The 19,079-nt window shown below is 39.3% G+C and overlaps 1 long non-coding RNA gene across 1 annotated transcript in view; it reads right to left on the bottom strand.

The window, feature by feature from the left end:
• Nucleotides 1-12,895: 12,895 nt before the first annotated feature.
• Nucleotides 12,896-19,079, bottom strand: part of LOC117063528 — a 130,070-nt gene continuing 123,886 nt past the window's right edge. Inside the window, exon 3 of the long non-coding RNA XR_004428974.1 lies at nucleotides 12,896-13,007. This is a non-coding gene — a long non-coding RNA (uncharacterized LOC117063528). The remainder of the gene's footprint in view (nucleotides 13,008-19,079) is intronic.

Raw genomic sequence — 19,079 nt, 5'->3', positions numbered from 1 at the left:
GGTGCCCCAGGCAGTGAGAACCCTGTGGGTAGAAGCTTAGGGTAGAGAAAAATTTCATGTGTCTGGAAAACAGAAAGACGATACATTAGCTTCCTGCTGTTGATATAATAAAGTACCACTAACTTGGTACCTTGAAATGACAGAAATTTATTCTTTCACAATTCCGAGGCTCCAAGTCCAAAATTAACGTATCAACAGGGCCATTCTCTGTAAGATTTGGGTAGAATTTACCCTTGCCACTGCCTAGCTTCTGGTGGTCTTTGGGTCCCTGGCTTTCCTTGGCCTGCCGCTGCACCATGCTGATTCTGCTTCTATGGCCACGTGCTGTTCTTCCCGTGTGTGTGTGTCTTCACATAGCCATCTTCCCCTTCTATAAGGACACTGATCATATTGGATTAGGGCCACCCTAATGACTTCATCCTAATTACATCCACAAAGACCCTATTTCCAAATAAGATCACATCCACAGGTACCAGTGGTGAGGACTTGAACAGATATTTGCAGCAGGGGAGAGAGCAATTCAACCCATGACGAGGGCCTACCAAGGCAGAGGCTGGAGAGCAAGTCTGAGAGGGGTTTGGGTTAGTGGTGGTGAGAGTGGGTGTTGGCCATGGCATTGTCGCCTGTGGTGAGCAGTTAGGATTGTATTCTAAGTGAGTAAAGAGCCCTTATATAAAGAAATAACATCCTGCAGTTTGCATTTTTAAATGGGTTTTTAGATGCTGGTAAGGAACTAATTAGGTTGGAGGTAAGAATGGTGGTAGAGAAAAGAAGCTACTGCCTTGCTGGGGATGAAAGACCACAGGGTGAAGAATCCGCTGGAGGAGACCGGCACATATTTTGAAGAAAGAAACAACAGGATTTGGCAATAGGCTAGACATGGAGATAAGGGACAGAAAACTGTCAAAGATGACTCCTTGGTTTCTGACAGGGGCAACTGGATAGATTGTAATGCCATATACTAAGGAAAAAAGGACAGGGTCTGAGCAGGTTTGGAGATATGATCAAGAGTGAGTTTTGCGTATCTCCGGCACCTGGCATGCAGTACTTGGAAGTTAGGAGGCACTAAATAAACGATATTTTTTATGTTTTTAAAAAAGTGAGTTTTGGACATAATAAATTGGAGATGCTTGGGAGACATTCAAGAATATATTTGATGATAGCAGTCAGACAAATGAGTCTGGAATCAAGAGAAAGATTTGAGCTAAAAATGTGCATTTTGAAGATTTTAAAATATGTGAAAAATAAACCCTATTTTATTTGTAAAGATTGCTTCAACGTGCTGTTATTTCTAGATACAATGATAGTTATGGATACACTTGTTAGCTACATGTAACAAAACCAAAATATTTAAGTTCAGTTCAGGATAGCTCAGGAAGACAAACTGGTGACATGAAAAAGATGACAGGATATTGTTTCTGGGACTCGCAAAAATTAATGTCGAGCCTAAAGCAAGTCTAAATCATTGATTCTGCTATTGTTGCTCAATCTTTACATCTGTATGATAATTGGGGTGCATTTTAAATTGTGTAGGAAGCAAAGAGGATATTACATTTATAAGTATTTACTAATCATGTAAAAAATGTGCTGGGCAAATTCTACCAGGAGTGGTTTTCATGAATTTTTTAAACTCTCTAGAATATCACCTTCTTATACAACCATGTTCAAAGTCAAGATTTCTCTCAGCAGCTCAGGCCAAGACTTGTACCATTTTGTAAAATGCTTTTGTTTCACGTACAAATCCTCCCAAGACCAGACTGAAGAGACTAAATTACTAAGACTCAAGTCTACAGAGAAAAATATTGTACTTGTTAAAAAGATGGCTTACTAATTCTATAAACTCTAATTTTAAACTGCTTATCTTCTTGTATTTCCTGCATCCCCCTGACATTCACATGACGGGCAGTTGGGATTTGAGGAACAGAATTTTGGTTCAGGCAAATTTTGTTTTAATTTGTATTTCAGAACATATCTGTTTTAATCTAACATTATGACAAAGTGGGCAAACATTTGGAGCCAGTAAGATTTTTTTTTTTTTTTTTTTTTTTGAGACGGAGTCTTGCTCTGCCACCCAGGCTGGAGTGCAGTGGCCGGCTCTCAGCTCACTGCAAGCTCCGCCTCCCGGGTTCACGCCATTCTCCTGTCTCAGCCTCCCGAGTAGCTGGGACTACAGGCGCCCGCCTCGTCGCCCGGCTAGTTTTTTGTATTTTTTTAGTAGAGACGGGGTTTCACCGTATTAGCCAGGATGGTCTCGATCTCCTGACCTCGTGATCCGCCCGTCTCGGCCTCCCAAAGTGCTGGGATTACAGGCTTGAGCCACCGCGCCCGGCCTGGAGCCAGTAAGATTCTTAAGTAGAATATTTTAAAAGTGTCTTTATTTATTGGATGGTGTTAAAACATTTCACATTCAGCAAAGTTTACAAAAATATACATCTTAAAATACATTTTATATATTTATTTACCTATAATATATCTTGAATACATACATATATTATTGATGCATAAATATGCATATGTATTATATATGTATGTGTATACATATTTCTTAAATTTAAGTGATGATAAGTTTATCTTTACAGTAAAATGATTTCTAGAGTCAGTCTCTAGCTGACATCGTATATTTTCAAAATGGAAAGTTTTCTATTGTTTTAAATCTGGGGTGATACCAAAGTGCTTTCCAATGTTATATACTTAAAAAATAGGTTATTATCTTGAAGGCTTTTTAGGAAGAGAAGATAGTGCTGAGTTACTTTGTAAAATATGGGGGTTATGAGCCAGGCTAATGTGGTTATTGTGGTCATAGACATTTGCCTGGATCAAAACCACAAGCATCGAGAACAAGTAGAGTTTCAAACATCACATCATTACAATAAATATAATTAACTACTGTAGAGAGGTCAAGCTCAGGAATCTGGGGGAGTCTAAAGGCTCTGAAGCATATTTTAAAATTATTTTCAGAGAAGTGGAATTGCATGGTTCTTGAAAGCAATGCTTACACTCAATCTGATTCCATTCATTAGAAAATTCATCCTGGCTATTCAGTGTCTCAAGTGAGCGCATGTGGCGTCCAATTTGGAGGAATTTGTTTGTTTGTTTTGGGACGGACTTTAACACTGGGTTATATTTCATCATTAGAATCAGCTATTGTAACCAGTTGGCATATGACTGGCCTTGATTGGTTTTGCCTGGTTTCGCTTAATAAAGGGATTCAGTTCCAAGGTTGGCAATGCTAAGGGAATTGGATAGAACAAGGAGGTGGGGCGGTTGGGGAGGGGAGGAAAGGCTTGATAGAATCAAACTTGGCCAAAAAGGTGAAGTGCAATTATTAATTTAAAACGTCTTTTGTGATGCTGTCATTGCTTTGCATTGTATGTTATTGTAACTAAAGACTGAACAGACAGGACACCAAAGATATGACAATCAGAAAAGTTGCCTGCAGCAATTTGGACTCCAAATATAAAAGTCATGATTTTAAATAATGCTTTCAAAATTAAACTTCTTCAAGCCGAAATCATAGCTCAGAAAGTCAGTGTTTCAACAGAATACTAGAAAATTGAAACCTTGGTATTTAGGAAACATTGCAGGGTCTTATCACTTCTTAATTACTCCATAATCACCTAAAAATTGCATATTAGTGAGAATGCCAAGGGTCTCATATTGGCTGGATTCATGCATCTCCTCTTGAAACAAAATTTAGCAAATCATGTTCAGAATTTTTAAGGCTAGGATGCTATTTTGAAGATAATTTCATTTAAAAGTAATATTTGCATGTATTTCATTACCTGGGGAATTCTCATATTCCTTTACTTACTAGTGGATATCGTAGTCATTCTTTTATAACATACAGACAGGCATCTCCAACTCAACCTGTCTTGTGGACCATGCTTTCAGAGACACCTTAATTTGGAATTCACTTACGGATCTTGTGAGATGCAAATTCTGATACAGTAGATCTGAAGTGGGCCTGAGGTTCTGAATCTGACAAGCTCTCAGATGATGCCAACACCACTGGTTTGAGGACCACTCTATAAGCAGCAAAATCACCAACAGCTCTTTTTCTTCTTCCCCAAACTTGTTTTCCATCCTATGCCCCATCTTCCAAACAGCAGCATTATTATTCGTCCATAAGTATAATCACATAGATACCTCTCTGTAGCATCACTACTGCACGTTACCCTCCACTCCTTCCATACTACAGGCAAGTCCTATGTGTTGGCCACCCCTGCAAACTAAAATGCTGACACACCTGCATTTGTGCCCTACTCTTCATAATTCATTTGCCCTTCCACTGTCTCCTTTTTTTTTTTTTTGAGACAGAGTCTCGCTCACTCACCCAAACTGGAGTCCAGTGGCACGGTCTCATCTTATAACCTCTGCTCCCCAGGTTTAAGCAATTCTCATGCCTCAGCCTCCCAAGTAGCTGGGATTACAGGAGCATGCCACCACACCCGGGTAATTTTTGTATTTTTTTAGTAGAGGTGCGTTTTCACTATGTTGGCCAGGCTGGTCTCGAACTGCTGACCTCAAGTGATCTGCCCGCCTTGCCCTCCCAAAGTGCTGGGATTACAGGCATGAGCTACCATGTCAGCCTGCCTTTCCACACTCTTATATTTGTCCTTATAATACTCAGAAACATTTTGTAATTATCTCTTTATCTGACCAGTGTTTTGTTTCACTAGTTGATACTCTACATATTACAACACAAGGATCTTTCCAAAGCACAATTTTTTATCATACTATTGCATGGCCTCAGTATCGTTCCCTCAACCTAAACTTTCTTCTCTCTTTTTCATAGTGAAAAAACTCTTACCCCTCCTTCAGGTTCCCACAAGGAAACCTCCTCTTTAAAACCTATTCATCTACCCTTAATAGCAGAAAGAGTATTATCTCCTTAGGGCTTTTGTAACATTCATTAATGTATTCAGCAACATTTTATAATAATTACTTATCATTTTTTGCCTTCTTTCTAGACCTCAAATGTTGAAAGGCAGGAACTGGATCCTTCTTATTATTTCATTCTCAAAACTCAGCACAGTGCTTGGTAGTGAGTAAATTCACCATAAATATTGAATGATAGACTTTTAAAAAATTAAATGATCTAGTTTATTTAACAGAGAAAACTGCTTTCCACATCTAAGATAAATATAAAAATTAAAATATTGACTGTAGTTTATCCGCATCCTTAGCTCAAACAATTTCTCCTATAGTTTGCAAATGAACTGTGAGTCCCTGTTAAACATTAAGCACTTAAGACAAGAATAGTTGAAAATGCAAAATCTTCATTTTCAATAAGTCTTGAATATTTCGTTTCAAAGCTTCAGATTTTTAAAATCAAATTAATTGGAGTCCTTATAATTAGTGAAATTCTGTAAAACTAGTTAACTTGAAGTAAGGGATAACTATTTGTCAAATACTAATAAGTACATGCACTACACAAGTCATTTTCAGCTCATGTTTTTTATTGTGTGCCTACCATATTTCAAACACCAGGCTCATGCTAAAAGGAGCAAAACCAGTCTTTGCCAGTGAATGACTCATGGTGCTATGGAGGAGGCTGGATACTTCCCCCAGTTTACTCTGTGCCTCAACAAGGTGTATAAAAAGCATGAACGCATGGCCTGCTGTTGGGAATGCTATTGGAGCAGGAGGCCAGTAGAAGTGTCTGGAAGGAAAAGTGGAAGGTGAAGCTAACAAGAATAGTGAAGCATCAGTGTCAACACACAGACACAAACTAGCATAGAGAGTGAGCCACTTCTTTACAACTCATATTGGCTCTCCATACAGTGTTTTTTTTTTTACTTACTTGCTTATTTCATCCTTTCAGTAATTCTCAAAGGGGAACAGAGAAAATATGATTTTCCTGATTGTACAGAGGCATAATTAAATGATTTTGTGAAAGGTTACACAGGTATAATCAGAACCCATCCCCCAGCCCCCGTGTGCAGGTATAAACAAAGCCTCTCCTCCACAATATCGCCTTGTGGTCCTTGGGACTGATCACCACACTGGCCTTTCCAAGGTGGCATCCGGCAGGACTGCTGTCACCACAGGAACACCAGCAATCTGAGCAACCCCACAACACAACGCTGCAATTTGGTGTGGGGTAAACTGTGGCGACTTGAAACCATGTTGTCTACCTGCCATCTTGAAATTTGATGTTTTTGTCATTTTGCTTTGTATTTTGTTTTCCCAGTTGTTTATATCTTAGCCAGTGAAACGAATTAGAAGATACGTGATCAAGACAAATGTAAAAGTCTTGCACAAGTGTGAGCAGAAGGAAGGAGAAGGTACCTGGGCCAAAGTGGATATGGAAGAATTATCAAACTGTCGGGAGTGATGCTAATGACAATGGCTCTGAGTTGGCATTTGTTCAAACTGAAAAACAGGTTCAGTTGTCTCAATAGGAGCTCACAGTTTTAATGTTTACCTTTAGGCATGAAAACGCTGCAATAATGAATTTAATAGAACAAAAAAGCAGAACTACAAGGTCAGGCACCATCTCAAGGACTTTTCCTCATGAAGATAAGCCCAAAGTTTGCAGGTAGCAATTCAAAATTAAAAAGCAGCAGGTTGAAATTTTGACAGGCTTTTGGAACGTGAATTACACATTTCTTTCCATTTATTCTTCATCCACGTTTGGATTTGTTTTCAATTACTGCTTCAAAACACTTCCCCTACAGCACAGGAAAAATGTGAAATTCTAAAGGCTGCTACTATTTTTCTGGCCTATCTGTTTAATCACTTGACCATCTAAATACTATATTTTGATTGTAAAAGTGGTCTCAAGAGAGGCTGGATTGAAGGCAGTTAATTTTCTTTACAGGAAACAAGTGGCATAAACAGAGTACTGACGGGGAGAAACCAGAGCTGTCAGAGTCCATATGCCTTATATTTTTAGAACAGGATGCAGCAAAACAGAAGGAAAGGGATCTAGGTAAATAAATGAGACACCGTTTGTGACAAGCAAAAGCTTTTTTTACCTATTGAACAAACATGAAGACTCCAGTAGTCTTTGGCAGGAACTCCGTAGGACAAAGCCAAGACTGAAAGCTGTTATTTATGTAGTGATCCAATCTTTTTCCTGAATGTCTTTATATATAAAAAGGCAGACCATTAACAATGGAATATTAACCAATTTAAATATAATAGCTTGCCCATGTGGAGACGCTGCTGCTGAAATGTATCCCAACAACTATTTACGGGTCTCCACGGCTCTTTATCTGAAAGAGGGAGGCAGAAACTGAGACCACAAAGGTATTTTTTTCCTCTCTTGTGATCCATGATAGATATAAACAAGATGATGGTGCTCTGAATCTATTTAATTGACTTGACTGTAATAAATTGCAGCTGGATCTTTCCCCTTTATTGTGCTGTAAAGCCACTCACACTTCAGGCATTAGGAAGTCATCATATTCCGAAAGGTTTATCTCAGAGTCATAGAATCACAGACGACCAGACCTGCAAGGGGCCTTTTTATCCTTCTTTTGCTTTCCCAGAAAGCCAGGTTTAGGTCTGGCTGTCAGCCCATAAAAACCTTCCGAACAGTTATCAAGAACAAATGGGTTTCCAAAGTCTGCATAATAGAATATATAAAAGCTTTTATTGTTTATTTTAAACTGTAGACATAACAGCTGCATACATTTTGTGGATAAGGTTTTAAAAGAAAAGAGAAAAAACACTCATTGGCAACTAATAAGGTGTTTGTGAACAAACAGGTAACTGGGATCACTGGTATTTGTCTTTTTCAACATAAATCAAGACCCACATTTTGATATTGCCTTGGACTTTGTCTTCCATTTAAAAGCATGAACATAAATATGTCTGTAGAAAAGCACGTCTTATGGTCGTGTCTACCTGAGGCAATGAAAGTCAGCTGGGTCTGTACAATTCAGTTCATTTCAGCCAGAGGCTCCCAGCCTGTCTGCACAGATGCCAAACAGTACAAATGGGGACCTGCACCGAGACACATTCATCATAAACAGGAGCATGCCTGAGCACAACTTCATCTAATTTGGCAGCGTCAACAGCTCCCAGGAAACAACAGTAGCATGGACTGAAGCTCCCAGCATCATCTTACCAGCAAGGAGTCGCTTCTGAGCAAAACGCTCAGGTGTTTCACCAGGATGGATGCAGGGTCGAACGTATCGACAATGATTTTAACAGTGCCTAGTTAGTGAAGACAATGAGGGTTCAACCACCAATTTTATCTTTCAGTCACTTTCATACACAGGTAGTGATATATGAATATCACAATTGTATTCAAATAATGATGGTCTACAGTGGCATTTTCTCTGCTGAATTCCAGCTGGTGAGTGAAGCATTTTGATGAATGTATAGTCATGTTCTCTCAGAGTTACCACAAATGCTATGGAATTGTTCTGTCCAGTAGAGTAATCACTAGCCACAGGTGGCTATTGAGCACTGTAAATGGGGCTAGTCAAAATTGAGATATACTATACACATAAAATACATGTGGAATTTTGAAGAATAGTGTGGAAAAGGATCTAAGTTGTACCATTAATAGTTGTATATTGAATGTATGTTAAAATGATGCTTGGATGTATTGGATTATACAAAATATGTTATTGAAATTAATTTTGCCAATTTGCATTTTTTAATGTGACTACTAGAAAAATTTAAATTACATGTGTGGTTCATATTCATGGCTCATATTGTTTATAATTGGGCAATGCAATTATAGAAAGGATGGCTAATTTTCAAGCTAAAAAGTATCAGCTTTATTCATTTTTGCAGTCATGCTGAATACAATTTAATTTTCCAAGTGGATCAGAAATTATTTTCGTATTTTTCACAATCTCAACATAAGTTTTTGTGATGTTGAATTATGGATTTATAGATTTTATTCCATATCAGATAAGCTATGTAACTTTTGCATGTCATCAACATTCTCTGAAGACAAAGTATAGCACTCTACAGATAAATAGTAAAGAAAACAAATTAATGTATTCATTCAAAAACACGTCCTTTGGGCCTATTTGGTACTAGGTAGTGTGCTGTCTTCTGGAGGGCAATAAAAAAATAAGACAAGTTTCCTGCTTTCAAAGAGTTCTCTGTCGCGTGGAAGGGATCATCGTGCACATAAATGAAACTACAAAAACAAAAAAGGAAAGAAAATTAAGGAAGAGAAACAAGATCAGAACATACATGATGGAAACGACTGACTAGCCGGTGGAAGAGGAGGTGACCTGGGAGCTGGATCTGAAGTGGAGTCTTCCAAATAGCCCTACGATGTGACGGGACCCTCCTTTTGACGATGAGGAGGTCGAGGCTCGGCGAGGTAAAATCCTTTGCACATAAACAGAGATGGAGGAAACAAGGGCGCAAACCCAGATGAAAAGAACCATGAACCCTATCATTGCACGAGCTCCACTAAGGAAGGCCAGTGATGGGAGTGCGGAGGGATGGTCCTCACAGAGGAAATGTCATTCTAAGGAACTCAGCCAAAACACTCTGTGTGGCCAGGAGAGCAGGGTGATTCTGCTTGCTGATCGTAAGGCCTGGTGAAATAAATCGGAGGATGAAAAATTAGCTTCATTCTCTGTAATACCACAATTTTCAAAAGGTTAAGACCACCGTCTTGCTAAGACTCTACTTGCCATGACATTTAGCTCCATCAGCATTTCTCCCCTGCCCCCAGCAGCAGTCCTGTAACCCAGGTTTATGTGTTTATGGGCAGGCCACTTACTTGTGATGAAGGCTGGGAGGCCGGAGGCTTTTTCCTCCAAATGTTAGTTCATCACAAGTCCTCAACCAGGGATCGCTAAAAGGAGAGCGACAAAGTATTTCTGCAAAGGTCCAGATGGTAAATATTTTCAGTTTTGTAGGCCAGTAGGTCTCTGCCAGAAGTATTCGACTCTCCTGTTGAAGAATGAAAGTAGCCACAGAAAATACAGAAAAAAAGGAGGCTTCGCTGTATGTATTCATCTACATTGCATTTGTGCATACTACAATTTGAATTTCATACAGTTTTCACATATCACAAAATATTATTCTTTTGAGTATTTTCAATGAATTAAAGATATAAGAAGCATTCTTAGCCCACTGATCCCATCCCTACAGGCACCTCCTTTGAGACAGTCACCTTTAGCATGTACACCTAGGTCCCTTCCCTTCTTCTTTGGGTGAAGTCATTTTTGAGAATCTTCATCATTTTTCTACCTTAAATGCAGAAGCATACAATAATAATCTATACATACTAATAGGTTGACACTCCCCTTCAAGGTGGCAGTGAAAATGAATTAAAATCCTCCAAATGCCATCTTCTGGGCTGGCTAGCCTGCAAGCATCTGGATAGAACGTTTGATTCACGCCGTCTAAAATTGTATTTGCATTGTTTGCTGAACTGCGCTTAGAAGTGCGCAAAGAAAAATGTTCTCAACTTGTGAAATTGTGTGTTTTTTTCTTATTTTTATGCTAGTTAATCTTCATCAGCTCCTCAGAGGAGAAAAAGCAGGTCCATATACTCTATGTCCACATATACACTACCTGCTGGGCTCTCAGAGTCACTTGTATTTACCTAGTAGTTCCAAGTAACAAAACTCTTCCAAGAGTCATTTATGTAATCCTTGCAACAGAAGTAGGAGGTAGGTCTTATTATCTCTTGCCTACAACTAAAGAATCTGAGGCTGGTACAGTGACAAGCATTCCAGCCACACCCTCCTCCCCTCTGCTCTCTCTTTGAGTCCCCTCTGCCCCCGTACTGCAGCCAGCAAATTCAACACCTGGCTTCCAAATCATTCCCGGACAAGTGGGTTCCTCCAATTCCTGCTTGAGTGGAACTCATAACCCAGCAAGGGACGTGGAAACCAATAACTGCACCACGAAGGGCTGAGTGCTCTCAGAGACACACGAGAGAGGGGCCACCTTCGGAGCAAAGCAGACAAGATGAATGAAAAATAAAAGGGAAGAAGAAAAAACTGAAGCGGCAGAGGAGAATGTTATCTTCACATCTTTCCATACTCAGCACTTATTCATACCCTAATTTAAAATGTTTTGGTATTTTTGTGAAAAGAATGTCAAAGAGAGATGCCTCTGAAATGAGGAACATCAATGGGTCTGTTTTAGGATTATTAAACCCCGAAGGTTTAAACCAGAAAGTAATGTACTTAAGCACATGTCAACATAATTTAAGAACAAAAGTGTTTCCTCCACAGCTGAGCCTGTACATTTGCATGGCTCTCAGCATTGTCATAATAAAACACCATTTGTTAAAATTTCATTTGTTCTTAGGTAAGAAACAATTCTAATACTGACAAAGGAGTGTACGTTGTAAAGCCAGGAAGCTTGGATGGTTAATACCAATTGATTGCCCTGGAATATTGTCATTTGTGAAAAAGTCAACTACGATAATGCCACCGTCTCTTGCCAATCTGTCATTAGTAAGAGGGTTAGGAGAAATACTTTTAGCCCAATTATCATTCCAGCTGCTTGTCCATGTTAGTTGTATTAGCACAGCTGAGACTTAGCATAAAACCTAAACTACAATCAAATGATTACTCAGTATTTTCTTTTAAATCAGACAATTGTTCCCCTACATAGAATAATATGTAAATTCTGTTTATTAAATGAAAGAAAGATGAAATTACAATTCAAGTTAATATATATGAAAGAACAATGTATTGTTTCTCACATTGAAATTAATCAAATATATCAACACTTATATGGATAATTAGTACTAATAGAGAGAATGAAAATGCATTTGAAGATACACAAAATGAATTATTCAAATAAATTATCCAAAAAGGAATTTTATGTTTCATTTTATAATTTGTTTGAAAAATTTCAAAAGCTGAAAATTGGCATTTCTATGCACTGAAGGAACCTTACAAAAAACTTAAAAAATCACGAGGCCTACTTGGTTTCATTTCCATCACGGCAATTCTGATTTCCAATAACCACGATAATACCTTCCTTCCATCTAAAAGTGAATATTTGAAAAGTTGAGAGTTTACTTCACAAATTTGGAAACCATACTATGAAGTTTTCACTCAAGCTTCAAGTCCCAACAGACTGGCCAAGCAAGCGCCGAAATTCTCAGGTTTCAGAAATAACTGGGGCCACAGTCTACGCTGAATTGAAGCAAAATTCCAAGCGCTTGGGTTGAATCCTGCACCTCCTTATTCCCACCAGGGCTTCTGCGAAAATGTAGCCTCCTAGGTCTTCTACTCCCATGGTCCTCAGTGTGGGGTAGAGGCATCTTAGGGCACAGGCTCTGGATCCATCAGAGTGAAGAAACAAATGTCAGACCTACTCTTTATGCTTTTGAATCTATAAAAACAGAAAATCACCTTTCCCAAAAGTGTAAATCAGCACAAGGGGCCTTGCTCAATCCGTATTTGCTAGTCAGTTTTAGAGATCCTGTATCCAGCATTAACCAAATTAATCTTTACAAATTAAGTGATGCCTTCACCATAACATTCCCCCCCCACAAAAAAATCTCCAAAATCAAGACGAAATAACCCTGCAGTTCAAAAGTAATACTACTAATATAGACACATGTGAACAACAGCAAAATAGGAAAGCTGATGCTTCCTTGACTTTAAACATGAGCCACACGCACAATCCCTTCCTTAGGGGTAATGATGTCTTTTTTAATAACGTGTGCTTAGGCTTTTAAAAAAAGAATGTTTGATGTATGTTTGGAAATATAACCAACTGCGTGATTATTTTGCTGGAAGCCAAGTGTCACTTGTAAAACTTTCAATTCTGTGTCCTTAAAAACGTCAAATATAGAATTTTTTCCTAACCTATTAAAAATTCAAATGACAAGTTTCAGTGTGTCTTGAATTTGTTGAAGGTAAAAAGTGCAAGTCACAATACTTCCAATGAGTTTGAAAATAATTGATTAGTGACATCAGGAAAGCTAGCAATTGATGAGCCCCATTTCAGAAAAATCTTTTTTTTTTTTTTCAGCAAAGCCAACACTGCACTCCTTCCGTGTGACTCCGCCTCTGTGCGTGATGTTCTCCTACGTCATCTCTGGTAACCTTAAAACCAAGGATGAGAAAAAGTGTCAGATCAGGGGGAGGATTTACACACCAGTCTGCCCAACTCTTCGCTTTAACCAAATCACTCTTGCTTTTTCTAAAATCTCTCTGTAGTGAAGTAGATAATCTCTTGTCTAGAAGTGAAATGTATGCTTAAAATACAAGGCAAATAAGTGGGGCTGCTGTTTATTAGGGTGAAGATTAAGATGAAGACACGATCTTCTGTTGAGGAAAGTCTTTTTTCTAGACTTTCCAAGACACTGAAAAACAACTATCATTGGGACAGAACCTACTATGCATCCTGAGAAAGGCAACAGATGTTTGATTGCAAATATGCCCCGTCTATCTGATTTTCCACACACGTGTACATCTAACATCATAAGGTCTACATTTATATACCTACAGGAATAATGAGTGTTTAAAAATAAGTTAAAGGCAAAAGAACTAAAGAGAACATAAACTTAAATTCAAAATCTCAATCATAAGGAAATATGCTTAATTGCTAAGTATTACTGTAAATTTTCCATAGGTATTTGGCTTTACATGACCATAACAAATCAATAAATCAAATCTTACATCCTACTGTCAGAAATACATCACAAAAATTTATATTTGTTTATTAAATCCAGTACATTGACAAAATGAATTTTAACTATTTCACAGTCAAAAGTGTTTGCAGTAATGTGACTGTGGATATTACGGCAAATATGGAGTTCTCTGTACATCTTTCCAAAACTCTAATTGACTAAAATGCACAAAATCCACATAAAAAACACATTACCATTTAGAAGACAGTCACATTATCTATGCTCATAGATGAAGACGAAAGCCACATTCATTAGTTTACAAAGAGGATCATTGTTTTATCCTAAGATGAAACTGCCTTTGCAAAAATCATAACAGGGAGAAAATTATGTCAGTGAAAGTGATCTGATCTAACCAACCTTTCGCCTTTAACCTCTAAACTGCCCTTGGTCATTCCTGGGCATGGGCCACGCTAACTTTGAGAGAAATTCAATTTATAATGTAAATGATAATAGTCCTTGCCAAAGCTAAACCACCTTTGTAAAACTAATGAAAATCTGCCAGGTTAGGAAAGTGAGAGGGGCCTGACTTCTGCAAAGATGTAGGTGTAAATGATTGCCAGCCATTATTCTGGAGGTCATAAAGATTTGCAATTTCCCCAATTAAATAACATCACTAATGTAGAAATTAAGATTGCCTTTTTGAGATGTCTTTTCCTGCTTTTATATTTCTGACAACCGAATGGCCATACCCAGACCAGCAACTCCTCTGTGGCCCCCACCCAGAAGCGGGCTCAGGGCAGGAGGGTCACTTGGCACACCCCTATGATCGCATCTTCAGCCAATAAGCATTCGTCCTTCCCACCAAACTATCCTTGAAAAACTGTAGCCACTGAATTTTTGGAGTCATACTAAAACTACAATATCCAGTTTAGCCAGCTCTACGTGTGTTAAACACCTTCTCTATCGTAATTCCTCTTTTTTGATAAATTTTCTCTATCTAAGCAAGATACATCCATTGGGTGGTTACAAGAACACCTGTTTCAAAATCTTTTAAGGCCAGGTGCCATGATTCATGGCTGTAATTCCAGCACTTAGGAAGGCCGAGGTGGGTGGATGGCTTGAGGCCAGGAGTTCAAAACCAGCCTGGCCAAGAAGGCGAAACCCCCATCTCTACTAAAAATACAAAAAAACAGCTGGGCATGGTGGTGGGCGCCTGTAATCCCAGCTACTCAGGAGACTGGGGCAAAGAGAATTGCTTGAACCCAGGAGGCAGAGGTTGCAGGGAGCTGAGATCGTGCCACTGCACTCCAGCCTGGGCGACAGAGTGAGACCCTGTATCAAAAAACAACAAAGTCTTTTAAGCATTTTTGCTTTTAAATATAATTTTTTTAAAGTTTGGTCCTCCTTTTCAAAGGACATATGACTTGGGGTGTTTCTAAAACGTATACTGATGGGTAATTGAGACTAGTGATGGGATGGAAAGTTTTTGTGCCATCTGGGCACTGACTGGAGGCTGGGTGGTAACTCAGAAGTTTATAGTTTTTGTAAATGTGGGTTCAGAGGGAGACCCTCAAATCCGTCTTCCCAAGCAGTACCAGGCTGGATTTTTTTTTTTTTTTCTTTTTTTGAGATAGGGTCTTGCTCTGTCTCCCAGGCTGGCACAATCTCAGCTCCCTGCAACCTCCACCTCCTGGGTTCAAGCAAGTCTCCTGCCTCAGCCTCCCGAATAGCTGGGATTACAGGTGTGCACCACCATGCCCGGCTAAGTTTTGCATTTTTAGTAGGGATGGGGTTTCATTATGATGGCCAGGCTGGTCTCGAACTCCCAACCTCAGGTGATCCACCCACCTTGGCCTTCCAAAGTGCTGGGATTAGAGGTGTGAGCCGGCCGGGTGCGGTGGCTCAAGCCTGTAATCCCAGCACTTTGGGAGGCCGAGACGGGCGGATCACGAGGTCAGGAGATCGAGACCATCCTGGCTAATACGGTGAAACCCTGTCTCTACTTAAAAATACAAAAAACTAGCCGGGCGACGAGGCGGGCGCCTGTAGTCCCAGCTACTCGGGAGGCTGAGGCAGGAGAATGGCATAAACCCGGGAGGCGGAGCTTGCAGTGAGCTGAGATCCGGCCACTGCACTCCAGCCTGGGTGGCAGAGCAAGACTCCGCCTCAAAAAAAAAAAAAAAAAAAAAAGAGGTGTGAGCCACCACGCCTGACCCAGGCTGGGGTCTTTAAGGGGATCATAAAGTCAAGGGACTGGAGAATTGGAATCTACCACGTCAGCTGGTCTGCAGGGTCCCACTGATTCAGCAGTTCTGAGGGACCCCACGAAAAGATGATTTACCAAAGAATGCAGTTTCCACATCCTAACGATTTCATTCCAGTTAACCTCATCAATCAACAACCCCAGTTCTACAGTCCCTTGACCGCTATGATCCCCTTAAAGACCCTGGCCTGCAACTCCTCGGGGAGATGGATTTCAGAATCTCCTCCTGAAACCAAAATTTATAACAGAAAATTATTTGCAAAATATTATAACAGAAAATTATTACAGCGTAAAAGATCTGACCTAATGAATTCCATCTTGCTTCTAACCTCAAGCTGTCCTTGTTCATTCCTGGGCGCAGGCTCAACTAAAGTCAGGAGGAACTTAGTTTACAGTTTGACTTTGAAATGAAGAAGATAACAGCTCTTTCCCAAAACAAATCTCTTTCTTTCCTGAGGACTAGACTGCCTTTGCAGGACTAACAAATTAGCCATAAGATTAGAAATTATGGTTTGGGAGTCTCTGTTATAAAACCTGGGATCAGTGCTTGAGATATTTCACAGGCCCCACATTCCAATGCACCAGCTGACGCCACCCAGATCAATAAACTGGCTCATCTGGGCTTGTGACCCCCACTCAGGGACTGTCTCAGGCCAAGGTAATAGCTTAACTCCCTATAATTTCATCTCCAACCCAACCAATCAGCAGTCAGCACTCTTCACTTTCCGACTCCCGACCCATGAAATTATCCTTAGAAACCCCAATCCCTGGGTTTTTGGAGAGACTAATCTGAGTAATAATAAAACTCTGGTTTCCTGTACAGCTGGCCCTCCATAAATTAAACTCTTCCTCTATTGCAATTCCCCAGTCTTGATAAACTGCTTCTGTCTAGGCAGTGGGCAAGGAGAACTCACTGGGCAGTTACACTCTTGTCTTCTCACTTGTGCCATGTGATCCCTAAGCTCTTTCTCTGCTGCTAACTCTGCTGTCTCAGTGTAGTGAGTCTGTTACTGTGCAGTGGACATATGAACCTATTGGTCTTGTAACACTCTTGGGTCAAAGGCGGGGCACCACCAGCTGGGGCTAAGAGTCATAAAATGCATCTGCAAACAGACAACACACTTCTTTTCTCTAACAACAGTAAAGTGAGAAAAAAGGTAAAGCTTCCCGTCCTTCAGGTACATCAAAAATACACATCCAGGTATGCATTACAATTGAGTGTGTGGACTACTTTCCCTTTCAAAATTGTCTCGATGTTAATTTTTACTTATGGAATTATTAGGAAATAAAAATCAAAATAATTAAGAGGGCTAATGAATGAACACAGTAGAGAAAATGTAAGACATGATAAAAATCACATTCCAAAATTCCTAATGCCTTCCAAGGACATCTTTAAGACAAGATCTTTAATATTTGGGATTGTCAGTGTACAACAAGTCAGTCTTCAAATCTCACAAGACTCTCAGGTTCTCCAGCTACTTGGTGGAACTTGTATAAGCCTATTTCTATTTCCTAGGTTCCTTTGAAAAACAAGATATGGTTTTAAATTTTATATATGTATATATGTATACATATATATATACACACACACATTATATATATCAATTCCAAAGTATTTTGGTATTTTTATTCCTTTGTTTAACACTCCTCTGAGCTCTATTAGCTCAGGTTATAAGAAAATAGGCAGAGGTGCATGTAGAGGGGAAGAGATAAAAGCCTACAATATCTAGTTATATCAGATGTTATTCTCTGCAGTAAAAACGCAGAGGGATAAAATTTTCCAAAAACATCACATTTCTGTATGTAGCATTCCTGCTTTTGTCAGCCATGGTACAAGCAGGAAGTAGAAGTCACCTGAGATGATTCAAATGAAAATGCTAATAAAGGAATTACTTCTAAAGGTATGTGCAGGTTGGAAGAATAGAGAGACACTCTGAGATTATTAACAGTAGGACATTGTTACCCACTCCAAGGTTGAATGGAAAAGCAGTGGTAATAGTGTTAGCGAAGCCCACCAAGCACTAGAGCTACGTAGGATAGATGACATGGCAGGGAGCACTGGCTAAAGAATGGAGCAGCCACCCCTAGAGACATTGACCTAATCTCTCCCAACCCATCCCACATCTCCTCCTGATGCCCACTGGAGAGCAAGCCCAGGAAGCCTGCTGCATGGAAACCTGGTGAAGACAGGACCCCTTCTCGCAGGGCACACAACAGAGGATGGCCTGGGGAGAAAAATGGACAATCTCCAATGCTGTTAAATATCCCATAGAGTGATTACTAGGATTCCATAAGATCGTATACACGGATGCACACTTCAGAGAGCATTGCAAGTGTTGATTTTAAAGTTGATAATATTTGTATTAAGGGTAACTTCCATTTAGGACATGCTATGCTTTATCCTTCTCTTACCAAAGAAATTTTAATTTTTCTAATTAGTTCATGAGACATGAGAAGTAGTTGGAATGAGTTCAAAGAAGTAGATGAGGGATCATGAATAAATTTGAGGAGGAGGATAGATAGTCAGATAAGTGGGGGCCAGAGGCAGGGTTTTAAGGGAAAAGTTGTAAGACAAGGATCGTTGAGGCCAAATGGACAGGAGATGAAGGGATGTGAAATTTAGCCATGTGTTAGAAAAGATCATTGCAATCAATCCTCCTGATTTTCACTTTAAAGTAAATATTATTTTCCAGACGTAATGTAAAAGAGCAGTAATGGAATAGTAATGACAAGCAATACAAGCAATGAATCAACTTACACTCTTCCTAGATTTCATATAAAGGGTATACTTCTTAATTGTGAAAGAACAACATTTTAAATGAATAGTATTTCTTCCTGGATTAAAAAAAAAAACAGTCTAGCTTCCTTAGTTTGGTAGATATAAACATTACCAACTTAAAAATGAGTTACAGAAAATATCTCTCTAAAACAAATATTCAGGACAAAAATCTTTCAGAGAAGAAAGATCAGCAGATGTGAGTGGTGACAGAAATCACAGAGTGATTGGAATTCTGGCCTAAAGAGACCTTTTCTTTCCCCCTGAGTGATTTTACTGTTTTTCAAAGTTACATTCTTCTGCTAAGGTGAGTAAAAATAGGAAAATTAACATGTTAAAACTGTATGAAAAGAAAAACATAAAATCCAGTATGTTTGTTCATACTTTTGTCAGATTTCATTTAAGAATCTGAGATTGGAAATTTTAGACTAGAAATCCGGCAGGGATCAGACACTCTATCATATTTTCATAGTTTCTATTGGCATTGGGGTCCGAAACATAAATAG

Source organism: Trachypithecus francoisi, unplaced genomic scaffold, assembly GCF_009764315.1.
Source record: "Trachypithecus francoisi isolate TF-2019V2 unplaced genomic scaffold, Tfra_2.0 Lachesis_group18, whole genome shotgun sequence".
Classification (NCBI taxonomy): domain Eukaryota; kingdom Metazoa; phylum Chordata; class Mammalia; order Primates; family Cercopithecidae; genus Trachypithecus; species Trachypithecus francoisi.
This window is presented reverse-complemented; position numbering and strand designations above follow the sequence as displayed.